We start from the raw sequence: 25013 nt of genomic DNA on the forward strand, positions 1-25013 counted from the left end.
GGCTAAATCCTGTAAAGGTGTGTAGGCAGTACATATCCTATCTAGATCCTGTTATGTCTCTTCTTACCTCTTAATCAAATCAATATAGAAAAATGAAATATTAGATGTATAGGCTAGTATCCTTCCTCATGTTTTCAATAGCAGTCCTCAAAAGATCTTTATTTGGGGATAAAGCAATCTTCCCTGTATCAATATCTTTCATTATTTTCTCTCCTCTCTTCTTTTTATAATTCTTCTCAGCTAAGGTCTGAGCAGCTTCTTCAAGGGACTTCAGTTGGTCAAAAGTATCAACAACCAACTAGCCAAGCTTTCCAATAGGAGTTGAAAATTTTCCAATGTCAGTCTCCAGTAGAAGACTAGTCAGAATCTCAATGGCAGTTTGAATTGTTTATGCTTCCTTCCTCTACTCTTTCAATATTTTCTTTTGAGCTCTGGATTGCATCATGGTTGTAATCTCCATGAGTTCAGATGCACTCATATTATCTACATCTATTGGCCCTTTGATGCCTATTGAGTCATCCTCATCATCAATTTGTTGCATAACCATTGCTTTTTTCTCTTCAGCTAGTATCTTTTCCTCTGTTTTATCTTTCTCTTCCTCCTATTTTTGTCCAGATGCCTTCACTTTAATCTCTTTCTTAGGTTTCTCTTTCTCTTGTTCTACCATTGTTTGTTTCTCTTGAGTAACCATTGTAATCGATGGTAATTGATTTCCACTTGGTGTTCTTTTGTCGGTGGAAGTTGAATATCCACACTAGGTTGAATTACTGGTGCTTCAACTGCTTTTTCCTGTGTAAGAGTAATAACCGGTGGATGTAATAGTTGCATAACTGGTTTAATGATATTACCAGATAAATCAATGGTGTCCTGAATATCATCTACAAAGATAACTAGTAGAGAGTCATCCTTATGCTTGATAGGATAGACAATATCTGGTGCAACAATTTCTTCTTCATCTAACTCTAGTTGTTCTCCAATCTTTGTTTGATCAGTTTTATGAGACTTTATCTACTCATGCATCCTTTGAATATTTCTAGCTATCTGATAAGTTTCCACTTCAACAAATTACACCTTTCCATTCATTAACATCAATCTTCTTGCCTTAGAATGAAATTGTCCTTTGAATTTATCAAGCAATGCTAATAATTCATCTCTAGACAATTCAAGAAAATACTGAATGAAAATACTATCAATTATTTCTTGATCTTGTTCAAATGCCACTTTCCACTTATTTATAAGAATAGAATACAAAGAATCAGAAATATCATTTTTAAGATCCTGAGGTAATCAATTGTATTGACATAAGTAGTTGATTACCTTTTGAACAATTTGTTCCTTCTAATCATCATCAATTGAATTAAAACATTATTTCACATTATCAAACCTATTCCTCCCTAATGTTTTTACGGTTCTCAAAATTAGTCATAGGTTTGTAAGATAAAGCATTAATAGGAATACCCTATTGTGTGGTGTCTTCTACTGGTTTGGCTTTCTTACCAGTTGCTTTCATTTTCTTTGGTTCCTCTTCGGTGTCAGTATCATCAAATTCTGCTTGAAGAATAAGTTGCATGCCTCTCTTCTTCATTGCAGTCTACTTCTTAGCATATACTTTGGGTGTAGGTTCTTTTTTGACTTGGAAACTTATTGTCACCCTTGTACTAGTGGTCACTGGAGGTGCTTGTTAAGCTTTCTTCTTCTTCTTCTTCTCTTTGGTAGGACTAGGTTCAGCAGGTGTATTTCTTTCCTCGTATGTTCCCAGTATTTTCTTCTTCTTATCCTTGGGAGATGCCAAAAGGTTGTTGGCATATATGATTAATAAGTCATAATTGACTTCATAACTCATTTCATCCATTTCATTCTCACAAAACAACTAAAAATTTAAACTCTCTTACCACATATTCTTCAAGGGGTCTGGAAGTAGATTTACTGCTATGCTCCCCTTAGGCTTGTTGAAAGACTTAGTTCTTCGGTGTAGGATTCTCCACGCTAGGTGAAGGGATAGATTCCTCTACAGACTTGTCCTCACTCTTCTTTTTCCATATTTTGTTCATCTCCTCTCTGGTTTCCTCAACATTGACCTTCTTCTTACCTTTTTGATCTTCAGAGGCGTTGACCGGTTTTTTCTTCCTAGTTCTACAGAACTTTGCCATATGTCCCAGTTTGTGACAATGATAGTAAGACATTCCAGATGATCTCCAAGGTCCTGAATTACCTCTTCCAATTCTCCTTCTGCATTTCATAGTCACATGACCATAATTGTTACAAATGGTGCAAATAACATTAGTTACCTTTTCCATTTGAAATGGACTAAACCGGCTGACATAGGGTTTTTGCCAGTTCATGTTTCCCCAGTCATCATAGGTTCTCCTCCAGTCACCATTAGGTCTTGGATTCATGTGAGGTGTCAAATTGTTTACTCCTTATCTACATTCAACTAATCTATGTCCATACATGTTGCATGTAAAATAATGACCTTCAAATCTCCTAGATGCATACCTAGCATTTGTATTATAGCCTATATTCTCATTAGGTCTACTTCTACACGCATTTGCAGTATGTCCAAGTTTATGATAGACAAAGAAAATAGGCTTAAATGATTTCTTACCAGTAGGCATGTTAACCTTAGGAGCAATTTTACCTTTTTGTATGTTGCTCTTTGTACTAGAAGATTCTCCTTTCCCAAATGTGTTAAACCCTAGTCCAGATGTGTCACCTTTCATCCTTTGAGATTAGATCTAGTCATCCAGCATAGAAGAACTATTATTGAACTTTTCCAGCTTTCTATTAGCCTCAGTGAGCTCTTTAGTAAGATCTTCATTGTGTTTTGTCAGAGTCTCTCTTAGAGATGTTGCCATTTCAATATCTAGCTTCAAAGCCTCCTTCTCTTCTTTTTCCTCATGCCAATGCTCATGAAAATTTGCATTCTTGTGTTTGATCTTATCAATCTCATGATCTCTTTCTTTGATTAGGTCTTCAACTGCGCTTCTTGCTTCAAGCTCTTGGCTCATGCAGATAGTTAGGGCTTATAACTCTCTTCTCAGATTTAGCTTTTCACCATTCAATTTTTCAACTTCTTCAGCCAATTCATCAATGTTAGCTTCATCTGAAGAACTCTTATCAAATATATCTAATAGTTGTTCAGTCAGCTCTCTCCTTTTGACTTGTGAAGCTTTAAATCTAACCCTTAGGGTTTCATGCTCTTCCTTGGTAGCTTCAAGCACTCTAGCCATCTCTAAGTAACTCATATCACCCATGGTGGCTTTAGGGTTTCCTTCCAAGTGATTAAGCCTTAAGGAAGTTTGGCTCTGATACCAATTGATAGACTTATAAAGCATTGAGAGGGGGGTGAATTAGTGATAGCAAAAACAATACCACTTTAAACACAGACTGGTAAAGATACTTAACCAGTTTACTTAATACTATGCATGCAATCCAAAATGATATTAAAACATCCACAACAAGTAAAACATCCACCATAACACAAGTGTTTATACATGGAAAACCCAACTAGGAAAAACCACGGTGAGATGGGACTCACAAGTTAACTATCTGTAGTAATAGGTAACTAACCGGTTAAGGTCTACAAAAGTGCTCTGCTAGGAGTGAATCATGTTAAAGATCCCAAAGCCTTGTTAGGAGCTATACCCTGTTAAAGGTAGTACCCTGTTAGGAGTAAGCTCGATAGAGGATTTTGAACCCAGACTAATGGATCACCTTGTTAAAGGATCTATACATTGAAGCTTGTTAGAGCTTACCCAGTTAGGGGATTTGATTGTTGTAGTGATTAGAAAACAACAAGTGGTGTGATCTAGAAGTAGCACAACTTTCTTGAATATATCCTCTTCTGCTCACTCAAAACTGTACCACCAGTATACTCTATTGTCCCTTTAGTAAATAGCAACAACTTAACACTTCTATTTTGCATCATACATAAAAATAGTTCATCACAATGTCATTATATAGGCATTAGATTTCATGTTGGCTCAGGAATCATATCACAATTTCCTAGGTTATCTAGACAATCTAATATAACTCATCATAGATTGCCGCCAAATCTATCAGTTAGGGATAACTCATCACGACTGGTGATAACTCGTCAGACAATTAGTGAAACCAGTTGGAACATCAATACCGCTTAAGAGTTAACCACTTCCAACTCATAGACTGATTGTCCTCCATTTGCTTCTTTGAAGACCTCTGTTGAATCTCTAAGCTGGTGTCAAGCCATTCCTTCATATGCCAATTGTCTACATATACCGGTTCGTGATGGTCTTGAAAAGCATTAAGAAGGGGGGGTGAATCAATGACACCAAAACAAGCACAACTTTAAACACTAACCGGTAGATGAACTTAACTAAGAATTTGAACAAAATACATGCTATCCAAAATGAAATAACAACATCCACATAAAGTAGAACATCCACCATAACACAAGTGTTTATACGTGGAAAAACCAAATAGGTAAAAACCATGATGAGATGGAACTCACAAGTTAACTATTTGCAGTAATAGAAAACTGACCGGTTAAGGTCTTACAAAGAGCTCTGCTAGGAGAAAATCTTGTTAGAGATCCCAAGCTTGATTAGAAGCTTATACCCTGTTAAGAGTAACCTTGCTGGAGGATTTTAGAATACAAACTAATGGATCACCTTGCTAGAGGATTTGTACAATGAAGCTTGTTAGAGCTTACCCGGTTAGGGGATTTTATTCTGTTGTAATGATTAGAAAACAACAAGAAAGATTTGATCTATTTTGAGTAGCACAAAAATTGCTTGATCAGATCACTCTAAGTACATTCAACACTGCTCTCCATCTAAAATACTTATCGCTCTACAGCAAAAGTATTCACATAGAACACCTCTTCTATATATGTTCTCTCTTTTTCATCTCTCATAAAATGATTCACTAAGATGTCTTTAAATAGACATTTAGACCTTATGTCGGCCATAGGAACACAATTTCCTAGGTGCAGTGTATCTAGACATTTAAACATAACTCATCACAAAAAATGACCACTAAGAAAATAGTGCTAGTAACTCATCACAAAATCAGATACCAGTTAGAGTAGTCAATATCAGTTGGAATAAAACTAGTGAATCGTTGTCCTGGAATCTTCCACTTGATCTTCATCTTCAACTTTATCTTCATTTTGATGCCAACTTAATGTAATCACAGGTTATCTCTTAGGCACATACTAATTGACACAAAGTACCGGTTAGAGATAGACCTTAAACATACCAGTTGGTAGTGTAAACCAATTGAAGTTACACCGGTAGTCAATGTAATCATATATGTGTGTGAGAGTGTTTCATCAATGACAACAAGTGATGAATACATTATAATTATCATCAAGCCAACAATATCCCCCTTTGGCATTGATGGCAACACTTAGAAAATTTTAGAGTAATACAATACCACTAAGTGTGCATACACAACATAGTTACATATTTACTCATATTCCCCTTTTAATGCAATACTCCCCCTTAATGCATGCATAAATACAAAATTTTCAAAAACACACATACATATTATTACTCCCCATTTGACAATAATGCCAAAATGATAAAGTAAAATATATACATATATATAGAAAATCTGTATCAAAGTGTGCAACATATAATACATTTTGAAACAAGTTCATGCATTGGCTATTCTCATGAAAATATTATTGAAATTCTGCTTCATCTCGGATAGAGCATTCTTCCATGATTCTAGTATGTTATCCATATACTCAGAGGTAGATAGCAGCTTGGAATAAAATTCTTCCATTGAGTCTAGCGTGTAGGTTTCAATAGTGGCAAAAATAGCTTCTACACTAGAGTAGGCTCTCTGAAGAATGTCAACCTATGAGGTGAGTTGACTCTTGAGCTCTCTTAGAGATTGGAATCTCTTAGCTTTCTCATTATCATTCATGTTCAGTCTATCATGCAATTCATCTATAGACCGGTTAAAGGCATGAATGGAGTCTTGGAGTGGGACATATGTCTTGCATAACCTTTCTATTTCTTGCTCAGTTTCAACTTGATTCTTAGAAATATTAGAATAAAAGAAAGTAATATTGGAGGTAGAGGCAAGATACTTTCCTCCAGATTCAATAGCTTTCTTTAACAGACTTCCATTATGAGATAAAGCTATTTTTCTATTTTCAATGTGCTTAGCCAGTTTATCTCCATATGCCTTCTTGTGGCTCTTCTCAGGAGATATTTGAGAAGCATCTTCAAGCGATTTGATTTGATCAGATGCATCTGCAACTAACTGACCAAGTTTGCTAATAGGAGTAGGAAGATGTGCGACAGAGGTTTCTGGTAGTAATCCAGACAAAATTTCTACTGCATTCTGGATTGTCTCTGCCTCAATTCTTTGCTCTTTCAATCTCTTCTTGTGTGCATGAGATTGCATAACATTAGCAATCTTCATCATTTCAGATGCACTCAAGGTATTCATGTCAACAAGTCCTGAAATACTTAAAGAGTCTTCATCATCATCATCAAGTAGTTCTTGCTTAGCCGGTTCAAGGGATATACTCTTAATGATTGCTCTTTTTGTGTTTTTCTCTGCTGTATCTTCTGTTTTCTGAGTAATAGCTTCCTTAGTAGACTCATTTTGAGTAATCTCAATGACCGGTGGAGATTGGGGTTTCTCTAGTTGTTCAGTTGCCGGTTCACTGACCTCTTTTAGTTGATTACCCGGTTGATCACCTTATGTAACCTATACTTCTAAGATTGTAGGAGGATCCATATCTAGTGCAGTAATGTCTCCAGATAGGACTACTGTGTCCTGAATAACTTCATCAATAAGAATAATGGAATCATCTTTCTTCCTTGTTGGATAGACTACATCAGCTTGAACAATTTCCTCTTCATCCATTTCTAGTCAAGGAACATCTTTTGTAGTATCATCCTTACTTCTTGAGTGGATGACATCTTCCCTCTTTTTGATTATACAGGCTAGCTGATGTGTCTCAGACTCAAAAACTGACCTTTTTCCATTAAGAAGCTTTAGTCTTCTTACTTTAAAATCAAAATATGCTTTGTATTCCTTAGTTAGAGCACTAATTCCTGTTGACGATAGATTGGGAAAATACTATACAAATACTTCATCAATAATCTTCTTTTCTAATTGAATGGCTTCTTCCCATTTATCTAACAAAGTATTATATAAAGAGACTGAAATATCTTTCTCCAAATCATGCATAAATCTACCGTAATGACCCAAATAGGTTACTACTAGTTGTAGTACTTGCTTCTGCTCATCTTCAGTAAAAGAATCATAGTGTTCTTTGACATTGTCAAACCTGTTTCTTCCCAATGACTTCATTGTTCTCTCAAATATTGTGTCAAGTTTTTAGGTGGCAATATCTATAGGTGTAGTTGCCTTTGGCACTACCTTTACCTTCTTAGGTGTTATGCCGGTTGCTTTTTACTTCTTAGTTTCTTCTTCATAATCTGTACCCTCAGACTCTGGTTGCAAAATGGTTTCCTATTCCTCTTCTTTGGTGCACTCTCCTTCTTCTCATACATTTTAGGTGTTGGTTCCTTCTTGATTAGGACACTCCTAGTCACCCTTGTAGTCTTCTTCACAGGAGATTTTTCATCACATTTCTTTTTCTTTCCTTTCACTTTTGCTATAGGTGCTGTACCGGTTTTAGTTGGTGCATCTTGGACTGCCAAGGTGTCCAATTTCACCTTCTTTTTATCTTTGGGCAATGCTAACAGGGTATTATCATAGGCGACCAGTAAATCATGATTGACCTCATAGCTCATATCTTCCATCTCTTCCTCTCTAGGCTCAATTGTTTGCATCAACCAAAAGTCAATGGTAACCATGAAGACTATGTCTTTTTCAAAGTGTTTTACCACATCTTCAGGTAACCTCATTCTCAATCTCATCTTTTTCTGGAATTCATTAAAGTACATGTTCACGGAAGGTGAAAAAGTATTCTTCACAACCTTAATGTTGTTCTTGATCTATGCATTAACCAGCTGTTCTTTGGACCATTCAATGTCACCTATACCCGGTAGAAAGTTCTGAAAGTAGAAAAATAACCCAGCTAACAGCTAACCATATTTGAACTTTTGAGAATTGTCCTTCTTAATGGATTTCCAATTTTGAAATAACTGGATTTTGATAGCTTCACAAATATCATAGTCTACATTATCAATTATCATTCTATGTGTTGTATGGATTACTGCAGATGGTACACTGTTAAGTCTACTGGAGTAAAATACTCGGTAGCCTATCACCATTGTTGCAAGTTTCACCGCAAGGTCTCTAATATTGTTGATAGAAAAAGAACGCACACCTATCAGATGTAGAACCAGTTAACTTGAAGACAGTACCTTTGAAATTATCCTCAACACGAGAATTTCACCGATTGAGCAATAACTCGTAACAGTCCTAATAGCCTCCTTGGTTATTGTGTGATTCCTTTCCAGATACATATTCTCTCTGTGGACTCGACTCAAAATTATTCTTATGTGTTCATCCTCAAAATCTTCAAGAAAGTAGGCGGTATTATGAAACCCTTTTTCAAAAACCCTAGCATATTTAGTTTCAATATTTCCATCCTTATCACAGAGTGATTTCAGCTGAGTATAGATGTGAATAGTTCCCAAATCTTCAATTTTTCAATCTATATAGTGGACAAATCACCTTTGACCATGACACCACTCGGGACTTGTGACAATGCATTCTAAGACATAATTTCATCTACCTTTAGAGATTCCTCAGGCTCGGTAGTGATCATCAACCTCTCTACAAACTTAGAAGTGGATGCCATTCTAGATAAACAAGTTTCGAAGCGGTATACAAAGAAATACCTAGTATCTTGCACGTCTCTCCATTTCTCGGTTGAATTATTCAAATACACACCCGTTTGCTTCTTTGCAGCTTCCAATTCAACTTGATTTCTCTATTCACAAAGAAATTTGCCAATTTACACCAAGACAATCTTGTTCTGCTCTGCAATCGCTTCAATTTTCCTTTTTCGAAAGAGTTAGGGTAAAAATGATAAGGTAAAACTTGTTTTTATCCTTTTTACCAACCGCAATAAATGATCACACTTTTAGGTTACAAACCCTAATTTCATCACTTAAGTGAAATACCAGTTAATAACATGTCAACAAAAAGTCACCAAATTTCAAAATTTTAAAAATTATTTCCTGCTCATTTTACAAAAGGGGTCCAGAAATGTTTTACCGTTACGCTCCCCTTAGCTGTGTTAGATAGGCTTAAGTCACCGGCGATGGATTCTCTTCACTAGGTGAAGGAATGATTTCCTCTACAGGCAATTCTTCACTTTTCTTCTTCCAAGTCTGGTTCATATCTTCTCTGGTTTCCTCAACATCAATTTTTTGCTTGCCTTTTTTATCTTTGAAAGAGTTGACCTGTTTGTTGTTTCTTGTTCTACAAAACTTTACCAAGTGCCCCAGTTTGTTGCAGTGGTAACAGACCATACCAGATGATCTCTAGGGTCCTGCATTTCCTCTTCCTATTCTTTTTCTACAGTTCATAGCCACATGACCAAATTTATTACAAAAGGTACACACAAAATTTGTTACCTTTTCCATTTCAAATGGACTAAACTGGTTGCCATAGGATCTTTGCCAGTTCTTGTTCACCCAGTTATCAAAATTCCTTATTTGGTCACCATATGGTCTAGGATGCATGTGTGGTATAGGATTGTTTGATCCATATCTGCACTCAATATGTTTATGCCCATACATTCCACATGTGTAGCAATGTCCTTCAAACTTTCTAGACACATACTTAGCATTAATATTGTAACTTGCATTTCTGTTAGGTTTGTTCCTACAAACATTTGCAGTATGACCAGGCTTATGGAAAACAAAGCAGACAAGTTTAAAAGCCTTCTTACTAGTAGTCTTATTGACTTTAGAAGCAGTTTTGTTCTTTGGATAGTTGCTCTTTGTACCAGAGGATTCACCTTTTTTAGTTGTATGAAAACCAAGTCCAGAGATATCACCCTTCATTCTCTATGATTAAATTTGTTCTTCCAGCATGGTAGAACTTTTGATGAACTTCTCCAATTTCTCATTGGCTTCAGTAAGCTTTTTGACAAGATCTTCATTATGCTTAGACAGGTTCTCTTGCAGAGACGATGCCAACTCAAGATCTAGCTTTAGGTTTTCCTTTTCTTCTATTTCAACAATCAAGTCCTCATGTATAGTATATTTTTCCCATTTGATCTTTATGATTTCCTAACCTCTTACCTTGATAAGATCTTTAGCAGCTCTTCTGGCTTCCAGTTCCTGACTCATGCGAATAGTGAGACCTTCTAGCTCTCTTCTTAGATTCAGTTTCTCACCCTACAACTTTTCAACTTCTTCTGCTAAAGCATCAATATTTTCTTCCTCTGAAGAACTGTTATCAAATATTTCTAATAGTTTTTCAAATAACTCTCTCCTTTTGGTTTGAGAAACTTTTAGTTTGCCCCTAAGGGATTCAATGTCGTTTCTACTAGCATCTATCTCTCTAACCATCTCGAAGTAACTTCTGTCCCCCATGGTAGTTTCAAGATTTCCTTCCAAGCGGTTAGGCTTCAAAGAAGTTAGGCTCTGATACCAATTGATGGTCTTGAAAAGTACTGAGAGGGGGGGGTGAATCAATGACACCAAAACAAGCACAACTTTAAACACTAACCGGTAGATGAACTTAACTAAGAGTTTGAACAAAATACATGCTATCCAAAATGAAATAACAGCATCCACATAAAGTAGAACATCCACCATAACACAAGTGTTTATACGTGGAAAACCCAAATAGGTAAAAACCACGGTGAGATGGAACTCATAAGTTAACTATCTGCAGTAATAGAAAACTAATCGGTTAAGGTCTTACAAAGAGCTCTACTAGGAGCGAACCTTGTTAGAGATCCCAAGCTTGATTAGAAGCTTATACCCTGTTAAGAGTAACCTAGTTGGAGGATTTTAGAATCCAAACTAATGGATCACCTTGTTAGAAGATGTGTACAATGAAGGTTGTTAGAGCTTACTCGGTTAGGAGATTTTATTCTATTGTAATGATTAGAAAACAACAAGAAAGATTTGATATGTCCTGAGTAGCACAAAAATTGCTTGATTAGATTATTCTAAGTACATTCAACACTGCTCTCCATCTAAAACACTTATTGCTCTATAGCAAAAGTATTCGCATAGATCACCTCTTCTATATCTGTTCTCTCTTTTTCATCTCTCATAAAATGATTCACTAAGATGTCTTTAAATAGACATTCAGACCTTATGTCAGCCATAGGAACACAATTTCCTAGGTGCAGTGTATCTAGACATTTAAACATAACTCATCACAAAAATGACCACTAAGAAAATGGTGTTGGTAACTCATCACAAAATTAGATATTGGTTAGGGCAGTCAATACCAGTTGGCATAAAACTAGTGAATCGTTGTCCTGGAATCTTCCACTTGATCTTCATCTTCAACTTTATCTTCATTTTGATGCCAACTTAGTGTAATCACAGGTTATCTCTTAGGCACATACCAGTTGATACAAAGTATCGGTTAGAGATAGACCTTAAACATACCGTTTGGTAGTGTAAACCAATTGAAGTTACACCGGTAATCAATGTAATTGTATATGTCTGTGAGATTGTTTCATCAATGACAACAAGTGATGAATACATTACAATTATCATCAAGCCAACAGTTAGACACCCTCTAAACCATTTGAACTTAACTATACATATAATACCAATTTTTCAATACAAAGACTTAGGAGTAATATCAATTTCTTAACTAAGATGACTAAGACAATGTGAACATATGTGTGTGTATACATGTGACATCAATGAAAACACATGAAGTCATCCATTACAATCATCATCAAGCCAACAAGTACTTGTCCAAGGCACCACCAAAGTGGTTTTCACCAGAGGACACATCATTTTTCTTTACTTTTTCCTAATTTTTCATTTATTTTTTTCATTTTCTTGATTTTTTGATCTTTTTTTTTTTTTTTTTAGAATACTTTGGATGAATAAGGTTAAGGATATGATAAGTGGATTTGGAAGATAATGGATGAATGATAGGAGATAGAGGAAGGACTAAAGCATGAAGTCCCTTGAATAGAATACTTGAATATGTGCTGAAATATACGATGGATATTGAAGGTATGCTCAAAGATGTTGATAGGGAGATGAAAAGGGGGAGATATTTACACAAAGGATTGGATGAAAGGGATGGAAGGTTGGAAAATAGGTGTCGGATAATGGATGGGGTGTTGGAAGAATTATGTATGAGTGGATGGAAATGTTGATAAGATCAACATTGATACGCACCTTAAGGGGTGGTCGAGTGATGGAGAAAAAGTGAATTTTGGATTTTGAAGTGTTGATGGACGAGTGCATGTGGATTTTGAAACATAAATTCTCAAGATGAATGGAGGAGGAGATGGAGGATTTAAATAGTGGATTTATGAATGAATGAAACTTTTTGAATAACAATTTTGGATACAAACTTTGATTGTTTTTTGGGATACAACACTTTCATGAGAAATTTGGGAATCCACTTATTTTTTAAATTTTCTTTTTGCTCAATTGGCCTTTGTGGCCTTTTGAATTTTTCTTCTTTGCTTTATTGGCCTTTGTGGCCTTTTAGGTTTTTTATTTTTCTTTTGGATCATATTTTTCTTTATTTTTATTTGTTGATCCTTGAATGTATGTGGATTTATAAACTTAAGGATTTAATGCTTGGCATCCAAATTTCTTTCAAGAGGAATGTGGTTCATTGATGGATAAGAGTGATGTGGAATTATTTTGGGTTGGTTGGTGGGGGTAGAGGACTGGAAGGCTCTCAAAGATGTGTGCCTTTGTTGATCTTGATTTATGACAAGGTAAGTAGATTGTGAGCTAGCATGATATGGATAGTGGATGGATGGATATAAGGACCCAAGATGGATGGAAGGGATGAAGGCTTTAATTATGAGGATGAGGAATGTGTATATTTGGGTTTAAATGGAGGGATGTGTGATTTAGTAGGGATACCAACATCACTAGAGTGATCTATGTAGCCAAGGCCATGATAATTCGGATTTTCTTTGATATGAAGTGGTTCTAATATACATTGTTCAAAAATGCCTAACCCTTTTCCTTGATAATTCATACTTCGACAAATATTGTTACCAATGGGATACTAATTACTTTTGAAACAAGATGTGAGTCCATTTTGAGGGGGATATGGTATAAAAGGAATGATAATCTCATGAAGGAAACTAGATTGGATGAGAGTACAAGAACCCATTTGATAAGTAAGGTGTTCATGAATAGCTTGGGTAGAAGTGATGGGATCTTAAGGAATATTAGGATCATGAGGGGTATTATAAGGGATGAGTAGATCTTGAGGAGGATTAGGATCATGACTGGGATTAGGTGGAATGATGGGATCTTGATGTGGATATGAAGGACTATGACATGGAGATGAAGAGATAGTTCGACCTTGACATGGAAGAGAATCATTAGATGGACTGAAAAGGGTTCTTTTCCCTTGATTTTAAATGGGATCATTGGATAGGATAGAAGGGATACCATGATCTTACATAGGAAGTGGATTATGAATAGAATTTGGATGAACACTTTTCTCTTGAGATGGAGGGGGGTCATCTTGAATGGAATGAAAAGCGATGGTAGGATCATCATGGTGTTCTTTAATAGTGATGTCACCTTGATCAATAAGGTCCCAGATGAGGTTTTTCAATTTTATACAATCGAGAGTTTTATGTCCTTTGGTCCTATAGTATTCACAAAATTTTGTATCTTTCCATCATTTTGGTTTGATATGAGGTTCATAGTAAATAATTTCAGGTAATGTAATGATAATTGATTGGACCAATTTTCTTAATCACGATTCAATCGGCTCTCCAAGATTAGTGTATTTCCCTGCTGATGTTTGGAGAAGGTTTGTTATTGGTTTTTTGTAAATTTTTGTTTCTCTTACTTTGATACCTAGTATCAATAAGCATAAGAGAGACTTGGAGACTCTAGAGATGAGATGCAAGTAATATAGAATCTAGGACTATAGCTTTGGATTTTTGAATGTTATGATTTTTTGGGATTTTGGGGATTTTTTAAATGCTTTGGGATTTTTGACATTAAGAAAATTCAAAATCAAAGGCAACCTAGGATTGTCAAAGGAATGTCTATACCTTGAATAATGAAACTTGATAATGGTTGATTAGTCAAACTTACACTAGATTGATGAGTGCAAGCCCAACAAATAGGAGGATAGACAAGAATGACACCTGATGAAGACCAGATCGATGATGAAAAGTGTTGGCAAGAGACACTGAATTTTTGTTTAGGTTTTTCCATTGATGGAAACTTGAGCCTGATATTCAATCTGCAGTTCATAATTCATTCATATTGAAAGACTGATTGAGTTCCGGTGAGGTCTGGTGAGATAGAACAGTGTATCCGACAGTGTACAGTATTTTGGTTGGCAGTGTTAGCACATATTTTTATTAAATATTTATGTGCTATATATGGATGTTTTTTGCATATATTTTTATCATAAGAGCTTTTATGGTTGGATTGTATATGCAGGTGATATGTTGCAGTGTCTTCATCAAGAAGCATCACTTGGGCATATTCAAGGGAAATGTTAAGTATGATGGCATTCTGGCTATCCTCCTCTTCACAATTATTTTCATCGCAGAAGCACTTTTGGAAGATCAGCATAGAGAAAGGTTGTGAACATGTTCAGAGGAGTCAATGGTGTGGGAGAAACCTTTAGTATGGTTATCAAAAGTTGCATCCATGGAGAAGGGTTTCTTTTGCAAAAAATGCAAAATTTTGCTTATCGGCATAAGTCATCTCGATGAGATCGCCTAGGGAGAATGAAGTGTGTTGATTGGAGTAACTCATGTTGATGGTGTTTCCTAAAAGGTGTGAGTGGTGTGAAGAAGTGCTGCTTAGTGGTAATCCATCAGGGAGAGTTACGGAGATGATATGATAAGAAGTCAGATTCATCGGAGTAACATACACTATCGGCAACGAGGAAAAAATGTTATCCCAATACTCGATGGGGTTATTGGTGGAGCTCTTGCCGACAACCAATGGGGCGATGTATTCATAGCTATAACATTGGGTTATTGGGAGGGCCTAATTTATGTTACCCCCGATACCCGATGCACTAAGTGGAGAAGGCGACTCTATCGGAGAGACTTTCTCTAATAAAGCGGTACTAGGCAAGAAAGGGAGCGAGACTCATCAGGATAACATACAACATCAAGGAGATGCATTTTGAGTTATCCTGATGCAAGATAAGGAAGATGAGCTCGTCATAGTCAAAGTGACTACGTCAGGAAAACCTATGCCGATAGACTGAAGCAACCTGATAAGGAGAGTAGGGTGCGAGAAGACTCATCAGGATAGCTTACGCTATCAGAGAAACATTTTTTGAGTTGTATCGATGCCCGATGGGCAGAATTCCACAGAGGGCGGATCTATTGGCGAGACTATAACTATCGAAAGCAAGGAAAATATGCTATGTCGATGCCCAATGAAGCAATCAGTAAAAGTTACGCCGATCAAAAAGAAAGTTAGATGTCATGGGACCATTGAATGAAGTATTAAGTGACTTATTCCAAAGTTCGATGGAGCGACTGGAGGGATTAACAGAAGGAGGTTTCATCAAAGAGACATACCCCGATGTGACATAAAGAAAAGCTGACTAATAGAAAGGAAAGGTGGATCCATTGGGATAAGTCAAACCTTGAGGAAAAAAGTGAAACGGTTGGGGCGAGATCCAATGGATTGATCAGAGTGACCTATACCGATTAGAAAGACAAAAAGGTTATTGAAGGAACACAAAATACTGGTGCGCCAAGTAATTGAATTATCGGGTAGGGTTACAACGATTAGCTATTAGAATGTCTGATATGATAGCCATTATTTAATGCTCGCAATTAGGTGGGTTGCATCCGCATGAAGAAAATTTGATGAGTTTTTAATCATTATAGACTTTAGCCATTGCATATCCAGCATAAAGAAAGAGTTTTTGTGCCAGAATTATTCAGTGTTTTCAGCCATCAACATTGAAGTTGCGGACAAGAAGCGTGGGTAATTTGAAAGTTCAAGCATTTAATCATGGAGGCTTCTGGTTCACAAGGGAAAAGGAAAGATAGATAAAATCAGACACACAGTCTGCTAAATCAAAAAGGACGAAGTCTGTAGAGTGTGTGCAAAAGCAAAAACTGAACCAGGACATGATTGACCAAATGGAGTCATCTGGTGCTAAGTCAAGGAGATCTAAAATTTATTTTTTGCCCAAGGATCAATTAGAGGAAAAGTAAAAAGGGGTTGGAGATATCTGGACAACCATAAGGGGCCATGAATTGTTTCTATATCACTACCTGAGGTGGAACAAGGAGATGTCATTGTCAAACCCTTGGACAACAAATTTGGGCAGACTAGTGGTCCCAAACATTTTTCTAAATCTCAGATTATTGGAATTGCTTACCAGGAAGTAAAACAAAGAAAAAAGATGCATCCAATTACCTAATGGGGATCCATTCATCTGGATATATGTCGGGTCTATTCAGGAGTTTTTCGGCATGTCTTATGATCCCTACATGCCCTTATCCTTTACAAACCTAGAAGGAGGGTACACCCAAATGAACACCGCTCACATAGTGTGGAAGTTAGCAATTCACAAAAAGGAGAAGGGACAACTCACAGAGCAGAATGGTCCCCCTTTCGAAATTACTTTGTTGAGAAATAGTTGGAGTACACATATTGGGCATGCGACCAGGTCTGTGGGGAAGAAGTTCCTAATGTTACAAGGATAGGCCCATTGGTGTCAGCTACAAACATTCAAATGCATGAGCCAAGGCCATTTGATTATACAAATTACTTGGCAGAGAAGTTGCATGAAGGATTTTTGAGTTTGCAAATAGAGCCTAAGCCTACTTTAAAATTTTACTCATTGCTGCTAATGCATATGGTTTTGTTTCATGGTCAGATGCAACGTTTGTGGCCAGGAGAATTAAATGTGATTTCCAGGAACAAAGAGGGACAAAACCAACCAATTCAATTATGGGTATCCCTATGGGACTCAAGGTTCGACAAATCACACTATGTGTTGTTTGAAGAATATTTTGTCAAGCCCATGTATAGATTGTTTGGAGTAGAATGTGATGGGTCTATCTCACTAGAGATTAAGAGATTCTTGAGACCCCATGCTTTTGGAGACACTACGGTCAACCACAATTGGGGTGACTAGTTTTTATGCCAGAATTTCACTTTTTTCAGGGTTTATGGTTTTGAGGGTGTTCCATATATGTTGCCTACATTAGTTCCTGACGGATTTCTTATTTAGAGATTGCTAGGTAGCTTAGTATGTCAAATGCAAAACATTTGGGTGGCACACACAAGCAGGTATTTATGCCTGGCACTTTACATTTTGGAAACTTCACCATTGTATCTACCAAGGCTTGTGAGATGATAGAAAAGAAGCTGGTAGAGGGGTACAATTTGTATGGACACCAAGCTTGGAAAATTTATGATCCAGGGGGATATATCCACCACTGCAGGAAGAGCCAGAACCTGGGAGAATATTTGCATATACCCATGGAGGCTGAAGATTTATTTAGAAATAAGGAATGGGATGATGTTGATGTGCTTTTAGAAGAACTAAACTAAAAATTGGAAGATCAGAAGCAGAGGCTTCAAGAACTAAAAGAAGAAGGAGATTCTAAGAGTGGATCTGATGAGAATACAGTTGTATCAACCTTCCATGTACCTGAATTAGAAGAAGTGGCAGAGAGCCAGGAGCAAGCCATGGTGAGAATAAACATCAACACAGATGTGAGAATGGAAGAGCATGCAGCTTTCATTGCAAATGAAGTTTTTGAACAATCCAAAGAGTTTAAGTCATTCTTCTACCATTACCAAGGGAAAAAGTTGAGGGAAAGCATCCCAAATATTACCTCAGAAAATGAAGTTGAGATGCTTACAAAATTGAAAGGAGACATTAATGCAGAAGTGCCCACAATGACACCACGGAGAGGGAGACAACTTCTCAGTGAGGCATGCATCATTTTGTTCCCAGAATGGGACTAAAGTGCCTCTTTCATTTTTGACAACTTGTTCCATTCTGATAGAAAGGATGTAAAGTTAGACATAGAGGGTGTTAATGACATTTTTATTGGATCGAGATATGATACAAATGAAAAGGAAATATTGCTTTGGGCCCTATACCCTCCAAATAAAAGACCCAAGATCATAGACGTAGATAAGGCATTTGGCCACATGATGAAGCTGAAAGTGGGAGAAGTTAATCCAATTATCACCGTAGATTTCGGGATTGACATTGCAAAACTGAATAAGGCCCAAATGCAGTGGGTGTTAAAAAAGGGTAAAAAATATAAGAATTTATATGAAGACCTTGTTATCACTGATTAAAAATGGGCTTTTCTTTTCCCATGATTAGCTATGGTTTGTTGATTTTTTGAATAGGGTGCAGTTTCAAATGCTTCAGCTTTGTTCTAGGCCTCAAGGGTTTAAGGGTTTTTTATTGTAGATCCTCTTGTGTTTGTTTTAAACCCTCTATTTTCTATTCTTTCATTACTTTATTCACATAAGTGATGGGTCACGAGGTCATAGGAAGTGTCCCCCCTTGTTGTTTTCCTAGGTGGTCATGTTAATTAATCGCAAAATTTATGCCTTATATGTTTTTCTCCTAAAGTTGTCAGGCCCGGTAACTAGTGCGCATCTCGCAGACGGATCTACGGCTTTCGCTATTTCGCTAAGAAAAGTTGCGCGTAGTTTAAAACCAGTGAAGTTGTGAAAATGACATGGCATGCCACATAGACGGTCTAGCTAGTTGATGAGAGCAAGTAAAATGGCCGCATGTGGCATAAGTCACAACAGTCAGCGGGTCAGGATTAAAGGCTAAAAGGCGGGCCCTAGAGGTGAGTTAGGTCATAGTTAGGAGATGACCTGGCGGATACAGCTGTCAAGAATTAACTAGAGCCCATTGGCTTTCTCCCAGCAAATGAAAAGGTGACGAGTCAGCTCCGAAGGTGAATGCACGCCAGTTGTTCAAAATGAGTCAGAGGGCCAACCACTCCCGAAAGCCTATTCAGACGGTTAAATGTCGATCACTTAAAAGATGATCTAACGGCCCGAGCTATTTCGCAAGGGTAAGATGCTCATGCTTTAGACCCTATGAAATAGCGAGAGTGAACGAGAGCCGTCCATGTGTCATGGTGGATGGCAACGTGTCCGACGACACATGGTCTTAGAAGAAAGTTGTGGGCCCACCAAGGTGGAACCGGCGGTATAAAAGAAAGACACGTGGCCAGTATTAAGTTGAATGTGAAGGAAATTTCAAGGCCAATGGTTGAGCACCATGTGGTATCATGTAGCCAATAGAAAAGTCAGACCCAGCGTGGAGCCAAAGTTGTTAGTTAGTATAACGCTCGATCAAGTTTCTTTTCATCGGACGGTCAGCGCTATTTCGCAGGACCAAGCTGCCCGATACTTATGCTTCGCGAAGTTGTGAAAGAGCAAAATGAAAGACTTGCAGGAACGTTATGACCCGTTGGAGCAAAAAATATGAATTCTCTTATGAATTCAATTTTGAAGGGACGGTCGAAGCATGCGGAATCAATGTTGTAGTTCAGACCCTGAGTACAATATTCGATTTCCTATCAACCGGGTGAAGATATCTTTTAAAGAATTTTGCAGAGGAGCAGATGCAAAGTTATTTTCTTTAGGTACAGAGCAAGTTCGTCTAGTTGTAGAGCAGATTCCTTCAAGTCAAGAACAGGTTTTCTCGTATTCTTGTGTAGCAATTCCTATGTGGTGTGTTTTAGATAAGATAATTGATTCGTCATAGAAGTGTCTAGGAGTGGTATTCATCTCTTACGTTTTTTTTTAAATGGCTCCTAAAGAGAATTTTTTGGCAAAGTTAATTATTCAAAAAGGAGTGTCTGTGATGATTTTTTAGAGCAGTTGATGTTGTCAACTAATCGGGCCTCAAAGGCAAAAGAATTAGTGCCCAAAGCTCCCTGTTTAAAATTACGAGAAGCATTGTATGATAAGGGTAACTGGTTGAGAGACCCACAAGTTGGATTGTCTGGGTTGGGGTTATTTAAGATTGGATTTGGAATGAGAAATTCTTCGGCCCCACAAAATAGTATCTGGGAATTAGATGTTGGGAAATTAGTAGTCCCAGGGGTATTTATGGACATAGATTTGTTGACCCAAATTGTGCTCAACTATGATCCAATCACAAGAAGTATTCAGGATATAAATGGAAAAACCCTTATTGAAATTAATGCTGAAGAATTCAGGAAGGCTTTTGGGCTTAATGAGTTTACTAATTTTCTAGAACCCATAAACTTCATATCATTAGCTCAAATTTACAGTGCACAGAGGAGTCATCTTAGGAATGGGCCTCTTAAGGAATTTTTTGTGAAGATAGGTGGGTTGACAATTGTAGGACCCAACACACAAGAGCCCTTTTCATTAAGTATGTTCACCCTGAGGGCTAAAGGAATGTATTGGGCACTTTGCCAAGTTTTGGGAGAAGATGCTGAAGCAAATATGCTAAATCATTACCTGTTAATGATTGCTCAGATTTTGAATCCTTCTCTTGCAATTACATTTGATTATGCCTCTTTCATTGCTGATGCTATCCATGGAGGGTTAACAGGAATCAAGAATGGAAAGGTGGATAGGCCTTTCGGATGGTACTCACTCCTGATGCATCTTTTCCTTTTCAAAGGTGGTGATTACTTTGCTAGTGGACTAGACCTTGTCAAGGAGAAAGAAGGAGAAAAAATGTTGGTACAATTATGGAGTACTGTGTTGTCATGGGATAGAGAGGATGCCAGTTTCTTGAAGTTTGATAAATACTTTGCATCCAAGATCAGGACTCTCCTCTACTCAGAGAACCCAAGAATCCCCAAGGTTCTTCTGGAATTCATAAGACCAAAAGAATTCGCAGAGAACATAAATATTGTTCATAACTGGGGTGACATTTACTTGTATCTAGTCTCGACAGATTTTAGAGTGTTTGGTTTTAGAGGCACCCCATTTTTGCTACCTTATCAGGTCGCTCTCAAAGTGAGAATTGCAGAGATCCTTAGACAAATTGGTGGTTTATAAGAGGCAGAGTTGACAAGTAGGGGTAAAGGGACTATTTTCCCTGCAGCTACCATAGCCCACCAATTTGTAATAACAAAGGGAGGTTGGAATTGCTTTGAGGATTTTCTCAAGCCTTATCATTTGTCCACTGCAGTGTCCAGGTGTGCTGATCCAGAAGACTTCTTCAATGGCATGTTTAGAAAGAAGGCAACATGCAGAGGTGGGCCTCATCAATTTCATTTTCCTAAAGACCTCATCAGAAATGAGTTTGATCTACATGAGCAGGAGCTAAGGAAAGAGAAGTGGGTGGCTTATAAGAAAGCCTTGGATTTTGTGCATCAGTTTGATGTCAGCTATGACCTATTGTCTAGCTTTTTCCCTCTAGAGGAGAAAATAAAGTTTTTAATTATTTGCTTTGAAGATGTGATGCAGACCTTGAAGGAGAAGAGGGAAGCTCTAATCAAAAGCAACCCTAAAAAGGTGAGAATGATCTTAAGTAGGTCAGCTTCCAACAAAGTAATCCCTCCTGGTGATTACACACTACATAAGAAATCTAGTTATAGTGTGTTGATGCCTACGACAGGGGAGCCCTCTACCTCTAAAGGAAAGAGGAAGATACAAGATGTTATTGACATCCAAGAAAGCCCAAAGAAGCAAAGGGTAGGGAAAGAAGTACAATCAGATACACCTTTGTATTCCCCATCCCAATCCCCTATCCATATAGGAAATGAGCAAGCAGTAGCTGAGCAACTCCTACAGTTAGGTAGTCTAGGGGAAATTGCCTACACTTATGATGAAGTGGAAGAAGGAATGCCAGAACAACCCCTTGCTGCTGAAATAGACATTACTACTAATGAACTCAAAGGCCAGGAGTGGGATCCTGAGATAAAGCTGGCCAGTAATGCCTTCTTGGCCGACAATAATTTTGTCACATCAGAAGCATTTATGCAGTTTATATGGAAACAGAACATAGATAAATATAATGCTAGATGTGAAAGGAGAAAGGCTGAGCAGCCTAATAAATATCTAGCCCTGGTTGAAGAGGAAATAAAGTAGGAGATGATGGAAGAGTTCAAAACCATCACTCCTGAGCAAGGGAGAGATATGGTAGCACAAGCTAGAGTGCTTATTTTACCCGAGTGGGATATAGCAGATGCCTTGGTACTAGACGCAGTGAGGAAGGAGACCAATCCCATGGAGGGGATTACTTTCAATAAGGATAATGCTGCACTCGTCATGTGGTCTCTCAAGAGAAATGAGAGTAAGAAAAGCAAAGACACCCCAGGGTCAAGTTACCTTGGTGGGATGATGGTGAAGAGAGTGCAGAGTACAAGGGTTGTGGAAGTTGCTAGCGCTATGTTACAGACTACAAAATTTAGTGTTGTAGTAGCAAAAAAGGAAGCTAAAGAGAAAGAGGCCCTCCAAGTCAAGTTGGAAACAGTTTTGAAGGCCTATAACAATGCCAAGGAGGAGGTAAGAGGTAAGGATAGCATCATTGCTAAGCTGCAGAGCCAGTTGACTGGACAATACCATCAAGGTGAGTCTTCAACACTGATGATTTCCTCTTCTCCTGCAAGGCCTCCACCCACTAGCCCTATCATTGAGTTTCCACCATCTCCGGCACCCTCCAGCTCTCAAATGGTTGAAATTACTCCTCAAGAATTAGAGAACTTAAAACAGGCTCAGGCCTTATATGCAAAGAAGTATGAGGAGAGAGTAAGGGCTACAATTTCTAGTTTTGCAGATACAATAAATGCCTCATTGCTCTACAACAATGTAGGTAAAATTATGGATATATGGAATGAGCTCAAGAGAGACAAGGCCATTTTGACACCTATTTTTGACAAATGGAGGCCTTGGGAGCAAGATTTAGAGTTTATGTGTGTATCCTGCGATGAAGCAAGGGCCAATCTCATCATTAAATCCACTTCTGACGTCACTAAAGTCTTAGTACAATTAGCAGCAGAGGTGGATAATGTTGATAGGAAGGTTCGTTTGTGCAAAAAGGAGTACACTGATCAAGTTTTTGAGTTGCTCCCAGGAGTTTTTGCTAGCTCGGATCATTTAAAGGATAAACAAATGTGGCTTAAAGAGATAGAAGCTAAATTGTCAGCAAGAGTTAGAGGAATTATTGATCTAGACGATGTTTCTTTCTTTGTTTTGACAATACAAGAGATAGAGAAAATTAAGTCACATTATGGTTTTCTCAATTCAGAAGTCAACAAAATGAGAAATTCTTGGAAAAGGTTGACTAAAACTAAGGATAAGGTGATTAATTTCTCATGGCCGATAGAAGAGGTATATGATGAGTGGACAACCAAATATGCCACCCATGATCTGGAACAGTTGGAGAGCGCCCCTGAAAAAGTAGAAGAGGTTGCAATTGAACAGCCTGTTGAAGAGACTGTAGATGCCAAAAAGAGCTTGTAACTGTTTTTGCGAAAATCTTGTAACCTCTTTATTTTGAAAGAAATGAATGTAACAAACTCTCCTTGAGAAGTCCGAAGCTTTGTGCATCCATGTTGTTATAAATGGATACCAGGACTAGAGGAAAAAGGATCGCAAAGAATTGTAAGAAAACGCTGCAGAAATTTATCTAAGCTTTTCTAAGTCTAATGGAGAATATTCAAAAACTTCTTGTAATATTTCTTGAACTTAATATCAATATACAGACCATCGATTTTGAGTGAAGCTTTGTGTCATCTTCAAGTGCGTTTACAATTTGTTTACTGTTTTCATTCTGAATAATCCAGGGTTATTTTGTTTGAATGGAATTGCAAAGCAATTTTTAGTAGAAGTGTTCGCTAGCTTTTCTCTTTAGGAGGGAAATTAAAGATGCGGGGATCACTCATACCAATAAACTCTTTGGAAGAGACTTTGAATTTTGATGATCATAGCTTAATTTGGAATGCATAAGTTCTCGTAGGTGTCAGGCATATACAAGGATTAATAGAAAACAAGTCAATCGGATGCATAAAGATATTTTGTTTGAGGAGTCTTATTTGAGTTTAGATGACTCTGTGACCTTGGATAAGGCACTGGTATTGATTGAAGTTGTTTATTGCATGTTTTGTTGATCGAAATGTTGAATTTAAGTATAATTTCCATTCTTTGTTTTCAGTTAATTTCAAGGTGAATAGATCCACTGGTTTTCTTGACTGGTTTGTTGTGGGTTTATGTTTGAAAGTGTGAATTCAATTCACAAAGATATACCCACTTGGGCTCTGAGTAAGTCCGAAGTGTAGAAGGTTTAATCAAACCTTGTCATATGTTGTCTTGAGAATTTTCTTATTTTTGATGTCTCTTATGCACCGAGTTCAATCATATTGTTTTAAGGATGATTAAAGAGAATCAGATTTTGAAGACAACAAAAAGTAGCGACTCTGTTGAGGAGAGTTACAATAAAGATATAAACGCAGATCTGTGTTGAGGCTTATAAAGAAAATTGTTGTGTGTTTGTGGATTAAACTGGTTGTTTTCATAATTCCCATAGTTTTGTGGGTGGCGTCTCTGTTACTTTTGAACCAGTCCTTGTGAGATACAAATATTTCTAAAAGGAAGACAAGCGAGATGCAAGGAGAAAAAAACACAAGATCATTCATGAAGAAACATCCCCGTGAAACCTTGCAAGAAGGTCTGACAAAATAGTCACGGAGAGGCCAGAAGAGATCTGTGTTGCATGTGCCATCAAATGTTGCTTGGGTGTAGAAAAATAATAATACTGGTAAGATGCCTGACTGACCTATTTATGCAAAGTCTAATTCATCTTCCAGAGATTCAGAACATGATATCTTAGGTTTCCATTCGGGATTGTTTGGAAATATTGATAATGCACCTATTTTAAATCAAGATCTACCTCATGGTAGTGATTCTGTAAGAGATAGAACC

Source organism: Cryptomeria japonica, chromosome 2, assembly GCF_030272615.1.
Source record: "Cryptomeria japonica chromosome 2, Sugi_1.0, whole genome shotgun sequence".
Lineage (NCBI taxonomy): Eukaryota > Viridiplantae > Streptophyta > Pinopsida > Cupressales > Cupressaceae > Cryptomeria > Cryptomeria japonica.